Source organism: Amphiprion ocellaris, chromosome 8 (assembly GCF_022539595.1).
Source record: "Amphiprion ocellaris isolate individual 3 ecotype Okinawa chromosome 8, ASM2253959v1, whole genome shotgun sequence".
In the NCBI taxonomy this organism is placed as follows: domain Eukaryota; kingdom Metazoa; phylum Chordata; class Actinopteri; family Pomacentridae; genus Amphiprion; species Amphiprion ocellaris.
The window spans coordinates 15695649-15706829 of NC_072773.1; the positions used below are offsets into that span (position 1 = coordinate 15695649).

General features: G+C 36.6%; 1 long non-coding RNA gene across 2 annotated transcripts in view; it reads left to right on the forward strand.

The window, feature by feature from the left end:
- The window catches only part of LOC129349507 (uncharacterized), a 23594-nt gene extending 13580 nt beyond the window's left edge, over positions 1 to 10014 (forward strand). For both annotated transcript variants that reach the window (XR_008602538.1, XR_008602537.1), the window contains exons 3-4: positions 363 to 666; positions 5191 to 10014. This is a non-coding gene — a long non-coding RNA (uncharacterized LOC129349507). The remainder of the gene's footprint in view (positions 1 to 362; positions 667 to 5190) is intronic.
- Positions 10015 to 11181: the final 1167 nt, after the last annotated feature.

The following is an 11181-nucleotide window of genomic DNA, read 5'->3' on the forward strand; positions in this document are numbered from 1 at the left end:
CCACAAAATGTTGTTTTGTCCTGGCTGTCTGAAGTAGGTGAGGAGCAACACAAAAACAGTCCAAACGCTGGTTTCCAGACGGTTAGACGAGTGTTTATTTAAAAGAGGAAGTTTACAACAACACAACATGTGAGGGGGTTAAAAACAAATGGGTGTTAGTAAAATAAAAATAAATAAACAGAACTAAAAGTGAACTTCATGTTGACATTGATGGGCATTCCAACCAGGAACAAAGTAAAAAGATAATCAATACGAAAAAAACTCTTCCTGTTCACCTCTTAAAACCCAGAAACACACCGCAGTAGCAGCCTAAACTAAAACTACCAATGGGTTCCCTGTTTTCCTTTCTGAACAATTCAAAGGTCCCTCTCTATCTCCCCACACATCCACCAACCACTGGAACACATCTCCAAAGTTCTGCAAGGCCAGCTCAGCTTCCCCTCAGAAGAAGTGCCGCCACCTGCCAGATGAAGGAGCCTTTTGAGAGGCAGCTGGCATCGTGATTGGACTGTACTTTGGTCTGTTCCAATCCAGCTTCAGCTCCAGAGACGGCAGGCGGGACGAGTCAACGGAGGCCTGGTGGACGAAGGCATGCAGCTGAGTACAATCCAGAAAACAACAGAGGAGGAGTGCAGCAGCCCAGGGCAGAACAACCAGAGTAGCATGGTATGTCTCTTAGAAAACATCATAGTATAGCCTTTGGTATGAAAAAACGCCATCATATACATCGTATATTGTACAAATAACAAGTCAAAGGAAAGAGACATACATTGTAGAATTGTAGTAATTGTGGGCTGACTGATTTACTGATCAGTATTTTATTTTTTACTGATTTATGGTAATAAATACATTTAAAAATGGTGCTACTTTGGCTCTGAACCTTAATCTACCTGTGGTCGCTCTGTCTTCTGGAGTGATTTGATTGGTTATACATAACGAATAAAACTCCTTTAACTTAACATCTGTAAACAAAACAAAAACGTATCAAAAAAGTTTTCTGTTAGAGTATATGTTCTTCTAAGTTTAACTCCAGGATTTTAAATACTTTCATTTACTGCAAATGAATATCCAAATGAATATCTACTCCAAATGTCTCACTAATAAGCATTATCAGCCTTAAAAACCCACAAAACTCCCCTCTTAGTACAGTCCGGTTCCCCCTACTATAAATCTGCTTGGAATCTTCCACTTCCTGTTTGTCAAAGTGGCCTTCTACCTGGACAGGTTTTGTTGGAGCTCATGCAACAAACATTTTGGGTAACTGCACTTTAATATGGATGGATGACACTGAATTAGAGTCTGTTTTAATGAGACTGAGTTAAGATGTGTAGCTCTGTCATTAAATAGGAAATTATTTCTCAGAATTCACAGAGAAAAGTCTGAAATGTTTGCTAGGTTAGCGTCCCACATGTTCTTTGGCTCAGCTAAAGCTAACTCTCGCCAACTTCTGGATCTCTTGAGTTGCTTGTTGTTAAAATATCTTGCTAGAGGTGCTGAAGCTCAGAAAGTCTGAGATGTTTGTTCAGAATAAGCTCATTCTCAAGTCTTCTCTGAACTGTCCTCTTTTGTTTTAACTTTCCCTAAACTTAAGAGTTAATGACAGAGCAGCACATCCAGACTCAGTCTCATTTATGTAGAGATTAAACTGCAGTGTCATTCATTGATGTTAAAGTGCAGTTTTTAAAATGTTTGTTGCACATGCTCCCGACCAAACCTGTCCAGGTGGAAGACGATGTCAAGAGAAAGCTCCAGAGGATGAATATCACACATTTAGGTTGGAAATAAATGTCATTTAATTAGACATTGTCATGCAAAAGTTGGATTTCTCTTTGTTGATGTTGGTTTCTAAATGTTTTTTGACACTTGGCCCCAAAGATTAAAACCTTCTACGGCTCACAATCTGCAACAATTCACACATTATCAACTATTTCTCTGACTAAACTAAGATAAAAAGTGAAAAACTGCCTGATTCCTGCATCATGAATGTAAATCTTTTTGGTTTTTATGACCGTAAACTGAATATATTTGGGCTTGACATTTTATAAACCAAAACAAGAAATGAATTACTGGAGAAAACGACAGATTAATGGACAAAGAAAATGTGTTTTCCAACATATATGGCTGAATTACTCCAACATTACAAGATACATACAATTTTAAGTCAATTTTATTTATATAATGCCAATTACAGGTCAAATTGTCTCAAGATGCTTTATTTTTATATTTTTTGTCATATTTAAAATATGACAAAGTAAGAAATTTAAAGCTCTTGACTAATCCAATTTATTATTTAGTTTTTAAGAGACTAATTGACAATTCAAACGTTCTCCACTAAAACTAATAAACATGAGGTCAAATAGAAGGAAGAGTTTTAAATACTGCAGTCCCACGACGACAAGAATAAAGTTTCTCAACAAAAACTAAATCTGCTGGTGGATTCCATGAAAGTCCTAATAAAGGATAATAAAGTGTGATACTAAAGGTTTGTGGTGCTAAAAATCTCAAAGTAAAGATATTGAGTTGAACATCTGGATGGAGGTTGATAAAAGTTGACCTTCTTTCATTTCTCTGGAGCCAATTTTATGGATGGTGGTTAAAGACCTGCTCTTCTAGTGGTCTTCCTTCTAGTCGCTGTAAAAAGTCAGTCCATCCTGGCTGACTTCAACATCTCTTCATGACAGCTTGTTCTGCCTCCGACCTGGTGGAAACTCCAGAAACTCGGGAAAACCCATGGAGACTCGAAGAACTCGTGGAGACTCGAAGAACTCGTCGGGCGGGGGAAGGTGTGGTGGGTGGTGGGGGGAGGTGGGGGAGTAGAGGGGGGAGGCCGCCACCCACCTCCCCGCCTACTCTCCGCCCTGACTCCACCCTGACTCCGCCTTGACTCCGCCCATGTGGTCACATCAGGAACTATGATGTCAAAGGGACGACGAATTTATTTCTTTTTATCTGATCTGTAGCTCAGTGAGTTAAGGATTTGCCTATGGAGCTGCAGGTCGCTGGTTCAAGACCAGACACTTCTTAAGTTTTATCAAAATCCTGACAAAGACAAAGAAAGAAAACTGCCGGTGGTGGGTCTTGAACCTGCGACCTTCCACTTGGTAGTCTGTCTTCTTATCCCCTGAGCTATTTGCTCAGATACTAATTCTTCCTTTTTTTGCGCATTTATCATCTATTTTTTGTCATTTTCGAGTTTTTTTTTAACTCGAGTCTCGACTCGACCGTTTTTCTCAGGAGGTTGGACTTCAGCCTTTGTGCTGGAGGGTGGAACCCTCAGTTCCAAGACTTTCCAAAGCCTCCACACCTCCCGAGTCCTCAGGACCTGAGCTTTCACACAGTCTGAGGGCTGAAATTTTCTAAGTCCCACAGTAGTTCTCTGTTAGATTTAACTTTCAGACAGTCCAATGACTGAAATCCTCTAAGTTCCTGAGTAGTTCTCTGTTAGTTTGAACCTTCAGACAGTCTCAGGGCTGAAGTTTTAAAAGTTTCTCAGTACTTCTCTGTTAGTTTGAACCTTCAGACAGTCTGAGGGCTGAAATTTTCTAAGTCCCACAGTAGTTCTCTGTTAGTTTGAACCTTCAGACAGTCCAATGACTGAAATCCTCTAAGTTCCTGAGTAGTTCTCTGTTAGTTTGAACCTTCAGACAGTCTCAGGGCTGAAGTTTTAAAAGTTTCTCAGTACTTCTCTGTTAGTTTGAACTTTATGGTTAACAGAAGCCTTAAAACTTGTGACCATGAGTCTTGATTTCACATTTAGACCATCCATCTGAGTTCTTCTCAGACCTTCACCTGTGGGTTTTTTAAAAATCCTCAACAAACTTTGATTCGCTTCACTGAACACTAAAGTTTGTGGACATCAGAAGGTAACATTAGTTTGATCGATGCCTTCAACTACTATTAGACTTTATCTGGAAATCAGTTTTCTGAAATGAGTTCTTAGTAAATCTGTCCACAATCAAACCAAGAACATAGAAAGAGGAAATGTTTGAAGAAACAACTTGATGTTTTCATTTCAGACTAGAAAACACTTTAAGGCTTTTATCTGTTTTTGCTCTTTTGATCATTTTATTGTTTCTTCTGTTTAATTTGATCTTCTAAAGTTTAACTGGTGTCTTTTCAAATGCTTTATCTTTAGTTTGATTCTTCTTAAATGTTTAGTTTTGCTCTTTTCTCACCTTTTGTTCTGTTCTATTGTCTGATCTGATTTCGAAATGTTTTGTCTTTTTAATGTTTAATTGTTGTTTTTTCAAATGTTTTAGCGGCTTGTTTGAAAAATTTCTTTTTCTTTCTCAATGTTTAATTTTTCGATTAAATCTTTGTTAAGGTTTTTCTTTTTAAATGTTTTACCACCTTTTAATGTTTAATTTTCTTTTTAAATGCTTCATTGTATTTTCTGTTTAATTCCTATTTAAAATTTTATTGTCTTTAAGATTTAATTTTCTAATTAAACATTTAATTTTTTAATTAAATGTTTTGACTTTTAAAGGTTTAATAATCTAATTAAATGTTTTGTATTTTTCTAAATGTGTAATATTCTTGTTTAATTGCATTTTTTAAATGTTTAATTATCTAAAATATTTCATCTTTAATGTTTAATATTTTTGTTTAAAAATTTTTGTTTAATTTCATAATTACATGCTTTGTATCTTCCGTTTAATTATCTAATTAAATATTTTGTCTGTTTAATATCATTTAATTGTATTTAATGTTTAATTTTCTTTTTAAAAGTTTTATTAAATGTTTTTTTCCTTTGGTTTAATTGCTTTTTTAGTGTAGTTTATTTCTTTAATCTAACCCCAACCTTAAAAATGAAATAAACCCTTAAATCACAACAAAAATACTTCTGTTGTCACAATCATGAGTTAGTCAATTATTCAGTTTATCAATTCAGCTTTATTTGTTTAGCACCTTTCACACAGATTACAAAACTAAACAAGCAAAGACAAAAAACTGTGCTAAAACTATGATTAAAACTCAAAAACAAAAAAAAAAAAAAAAGATGTAACATGGTAATAAAATCTGGTGTGTCCAGGGGATGGAGGGAGTTTATTGAAGTCTTCTTGGGCTCACATGGTAAATCATTTAATATATAAACTTGATATTCAGTCTAAGGAAACTGCAGAGCGACAGAAGAACCAACAATATCTCCTGTTTTCTCCTTTAATGAGTCGACTCTTCTTGTGCTTTCAGACCAAAGAACTACAGACTCTTCACAACCTGCTCAAACTCTTGGTACAGGACCTCACCACACGGGTCAAGAAGGTTTCCATCTCATTTCTACTCTGAAGCTCACCTTCTCCTGCTCAACCTGCTGACAAATGTTTCTGCTGCTCTAAAGTCTGGTCTCCAGAACTTCCTAAAAACTCTCAAAGTCTCTTCTGCTGCAGGCTGCTTTGTAGAACTGTTGCACAAAACCTCACTAAACGACATGGAGGGGCCTCAAGATAGTCGTCCAAATGAAACCGTACAAAAACCAAACTAGCACAACCCAAACACTAAAGTCTCCTGCAGCCTACCAGAGAACCTCTGAGAACAGAGAATCAGGACAGGAACTCTTACCTTCTGGACAACCAACGTTGGTTCACAAACAGGAATACAGAATGTGTCTGACCAAAAACCTCTAAAGACTCACTACAGCCAAGATAAAGACACAACTCAGCTGCACCAAATCCACTAATCACTGCAAACATTAGCACCATGTGCTAACTGGCTAAAGAACCTCATTTACCAAGACAACTATCCAGTACAAAGCCCTAAAACACACCAAGAAACACATTAAAGACGATTTTACTGCTGGAAGCTGCAAGCCAACGCCTAAAGAACAAACTAAAGCAATGGAGCCAAACCCGGTTCACTGGTGAAGAAGAGGAAATGTTTGTCTGCAGGTAAATAAAGCAGGAAGACACTGAGCTGCTCAGGTGTTCCTGATAACACCAAGCAGCCACCTGGGCAGCTGCTCAGGTGTTCCTGATAACACCAAGCAGCCACCTGGACAGCCAATAGGAACACAGCTTACTGGAAGTCCAGAGGGCTGGGTTAGTGAAGGAAATTTAATTTAAAGTTGAAGCAGAAAGTTAACAAAGAAAGTTGAAAACCACCTTCTGATCCCTGAAATCTATGAGTTTTCACACAAAGAACACCTGAACATGTCAAACTGGTTCCATAGTAGAACCATCATTGTAAAAACGTCATAGTATGGTGTGTTGCTCAAAAAACATTAGGACCCGGCTGTCAGGGGACAAACATGTAAGAAACATGAGAACAGAGAGAACCCAACCAGTAGGTCACAGTTTATCATCCCCCAGTCATCTCCTGAAGTCCATATGGTGAGAGACATCAGTATCTGGTTGTTAATTTACCAGAGGATGCTTATAATCATGCTGATGTGGTCTGTACTCTACAGTATTTTAGTGACTCAATAAATGCCTAAGTTGTTTTTTTTTAAAAATGTTTTTTATTTTTTTTGTTTTTTTTATACATTATTTTTATATGTATATTTTTGCCTTTACAATACAAAAACAACAAAAATTGTACATTTAACAACAGAAAGATGAGGTCATCATAACAGTCAGGGAGTTCGCCAGCATGTAAAATTAAGCTTGCAGAGGTATAAAACAATATATAAATGGAAAATGAGGTGGGTTACATCAGGATCAGGGTATACAAGTCCATGTTTCTTTCAGGTCCTTTCTTTTGAGTCCTTGATGGTTAGTTAAATCCAGAAAAACAAATAACAGATAAACTAATCAAAATATATTTTTAAAAAAACAGGAGAATGGGTTTTTGTAAACACGGCTGAGGTAAACCAAAGCAGGAACATCAACATCCCTCCCGGTTGTAATATGACATCCAGTTTTTCCAATATTTTTCTCCCTTTTTGGTGGTGTATCTTAAGGAAAATTTCATTTGTTCCATATTATGGATGTCCTGAATTATTTTTTTCCATTCAGTGATTGTTGGAGATTCTTTATTCAGCCATTTTTTAGTGATTGCTTTTTTACTACCAGCCAATAAAATCTGCAATAAATATCTCTCTCCTTTCTGGAGCCCACCTGGTAAATTTCCTAAATATATTACGTCAAAGGTAAAATTGATCTCTGGTGTGATGATAAGTCTCATTGCAGTCACAACATCCATCCAATAGGAGGAAATAACAGGACAATCCCAGGATATATGGAAATGCCCTGCAGAGTTACCACCACACAATCTCCAACACTGTCCATATTCAGGTATATTATTTTGTAATTGCTTAATTTTGGGGGTGATAAAGAACCTCAAAATATTTTTCCAAGTAAATTCTCTCCACAAATGCGAACTAGAGGTAGTGGATTGTGTTTTACATATATTTAACCATTCCTCTTCAGTTAACTTTACATTTGCCTCTTTCTCCCATCTGGTTTTAACATACATTGTAGAGAGCCCTCTTTCTTGTTGCAGGGATGAGTAGATTCAAGAAATATTTTTTTTTGTTAGTTTTACCATTAATAACGTCAACAAAAATATTAATCAGGCATTTTCCTCTCTCCTCAGTATTTTTAATATGTTTGTCAAAGTAAGATCTTAACTGTAAATATCTGTAGAAGTCTTGCTTCTCTAAGTTATACATTTTTATAAGTTGTTGAAAAGTCTTCAGATCCCCCTTGTTGGAAATAGTGCAGTAAGACATGATCCCTCTGCTGATCCATTGCTTAAATCTACTGTCCATTTTAGCTGCTTCAAAATCAGAATCATAAGCAATCCAGCGTAATATTTTTGTTGATTCTTCAAATTTTTGATCTTTACATTTTTTATACCAAATGTTTAATGGGACAGTACTCCAATCGGGGAGTTTATCTAGGCCTTTCTTTTGAAGGTTCCTGTCTCCTAGTATAGATGCTAGTGGTTCATCTATTTGGGTTTGCTCCAAATCTTTCCATTTTGTTTCAATGTTAGGATCACACCAGCAGACTGATGACCGCAGTTGTGCTGCTCTGTAATAATCTTCAACGCATGGCAGTGCCATCCCACCTTTGTCTTTAGGAAGCTGCAATGTCTGTAATTTTACTCTTGGTCTTTTCTTTTCCCAAATAAAATTCAAGATTAATCTGTTCCATTCAGTGAACTGTTTAGCGGGTATCTCCACAGGTAGAGACTGAAAGAGAAAGAGTAGTCTGGGTAGTATATTCATTTTAATAATATCTATTCGATTGTATATATTCATAGGAAGTAATGACCAGCGGTTTAAATCATTTTTATTATCAATCGTTAAAGGTGGGTAATTATGAACATATATCTGTAATAAATCCTTAGGTATGTTTATGCCTAAATATTTAATAACTGAGTTTTTCCATTTAAATTTACTAATTTTTTGAATGTTTTTGGGTGCGAGGTAGTTGAAGGAGAGGGTTTGAGTTTTATGCAAATTTAACTTGTAGCCGGAGTATAAACCAAGTGTTTCAAGCAGGGCTAATAATTGAGGCAGAGATTTATTTGGATCAGTGAGTGTTAAAAGAATATCATCAGCGTAAGCACATATTTGATGTTGCTCATCTCCAATTACAACACCTGATATGTCTTTGTCTTCTCTGATAGCCTGTATCAGAGGTGCTATAAATAGGGCGAACAGGGTGGGGCACCCCTGTCTCCATCCTCTTTGGAGGGATATAGTTTTGGATATATTACCATTAATTTTAATTCTGGCTGTTGGTGAGCTGTATAAGGATTTAAAGTAATTCACCACCTGAGTATTAAAGCCAAATCTCTGAAGAACAAGTTATAAGTACTGCCATCGGACTGAGTCAAAAGCCTTTTCGGCATCCAGACTGATAACTACTGATTCACAATTAGTATTTTTCATATAACTAATTACATGGAGTGCCTGCTTAACATTATCCTGCGTCTGTCTATTCTTCACAAAACCTGTCTGGTCTGTGTCGATTAAGTCAGAAATAATATCTTCCATCTGTTTTGCTAAGATTGAAGCATATAATCTATGTTCAAAACAGATATAGGTCTATATGAGTTACATTCAGTCTTATCTTTACCGGGTTTAGGAATTATTGAGATGACTGCCTGTCTCCAGGATAATGGAGTCTCTCCTCCTTTAAGAACATAATTAAAACAATCTTTAAGGGTTGGCACTAAGATTGCTCTGAAGCACTTATACCATTCTGATGGACAGCCATCAGCGCCTGGCATTTTATTTGTCTTCAATCTTGATATCGCTTTATTTATTTCGTTTTCTGTTATTTCTTGGGTTAACACTTTATTTTGCTTTGTTTCAATAGATGGTAAATCTGAAGATGTCAGAAACCTAGACACTTCAAGTTCAGCTGCTTGTGGCTGTGCATATAATTTTGTATAATACTTTTAAAAGGAATTTTGTATGTCATCTGATTCATAACACAACTTATTATTGTCAGGATCCTTCACTTTAGCTATCAGTCTGTCCACCTGTTGTCTTCTGATTCTCCAAGCCAGCAATTTTTTAGATTTTGTGCTGTTTTCATAATAGCTCTGTTTTATAAACTTTGCTTTATTCTCTATCTGTTTTTCATAGATATTAATTAATGTTTGTTTTGTTTCTTCTATTTGATTTAAGGTATTAGTGTCATTACCTTCCATATGTTTGCTCTCCAAAGATTTAAGCCTCATGGTCAGGTCTTTAATTTGTTTCTCCTTTTCCCTTTTCTTCCGGGTTGACCACATAATGAACTTGCCCCTAAGGACAGCTTTAGCAGCGTCCCACAGAATGCTAGGAGACACAGCTCCATTATCATTATTGGTCATATATTCTTTAAATTCATTCTCCATAAACGTCTGAAAGTTGGTGTCATTAAGACAACCTGTGTTCAGTCTCCATAAGGTCTCTTTTGGTTTGTTGCTTAAATGAAGTGTCAAATACACCCCAGCGTGGTCAGATATATCTTTTACTCCAATGTCACATTTTATAACTCTATTTCTGCCTATATTAAACATTAAAAAAAATTGTCTATTTGTGAATAAACCCTGTGTGGGGAGGAGAAAAAAGTAAAACACTTTTCGTGTGGATGTGTCCCTCTCCATATATCAATCATTCCTATTTCTTTTAATAGTTTTCTGACATATAATGCTTCCGGTTGCATCTTTTTTGTCTGGTTTGTGGAGTCCAAAGAAGGGTTCAAGCAGACATTCCAGTCACCTCCACAGATTAGGACTCCTGAGGCTTCCTCCGATATTAAATTGAAGATCTTTTTTATCAATTGTTTATCATAACCAGGTGATCTGTAAACATTCAGGAGTGTGGCCTCTTTTTGATCAATGAAACATTTGACCAGTAAATACTGTTCCTCTTTATCTGTTATCTGAGATATAAACTGAAAGTTTACTCTATTTGATATTAGGATTGCGATGCCTCTCTTATTCCCTTTTTCAAAGGATGAATAATATGTGTTTCTAAATCCTAATTTTTCGATTTTTTATGCTCTAACTGGGGTAGGTGTGTTTCTTGCAAAAAAATAATATCTTGTTTTTCTCGTTTCATTTTACCAATTGTCTTTTTTCTTTTTATAGGATTATGCAACCCGTTCACATTAAGCGTGATTATTTTATATCCCTCATTCTGCATCAAAATCAGTATATAACTAGAACTTCAACAACATCTCTGAATTCCCTGCGATGACCTGAACAGAAAAAGAACATCTGTCTGCATATTAACTTAAACCTTGAACAGGAACAATTCAGAACAAACTTCCATTTGTGAAGTATGGTCTCAACTTCTATTTTAGAGGTGGAAGCCCTCAGATTAGAAGGGTCCCCTCCAAGTGCAGACTGCCATCTCCCACAAAACAAAAATGGAGCAGTGCACATTAGAGAATCAGAAAGCAGACCCCAAGGTGGTTAGTTTTAATCATTATACAATCCTAACAGGAAATATGGCTTTACCTTTGTGTTTCACACTTTACTTACTTATGCTATTTGAGTGATCCCTCATTCATTTATAACATGGGAAAGTTCTTACGAAGTGCTAGTGTTGTGCCGAAATCCTTTCAGTTTTTCCCGGATGTCTCTCAGCCTCCTGTCCCGGTGTCGGCGTGAAGCTGCACCTGCAGTTTCCCAGGGCGGCTGACTGGCTCTCGTCATGGGTGCATCATCAGTAGGGAGACATTCACCGGTGGTATCTGGGAGTAGTCCTCTTTTTATCAAGTCAGCTGTTGCCTCTGA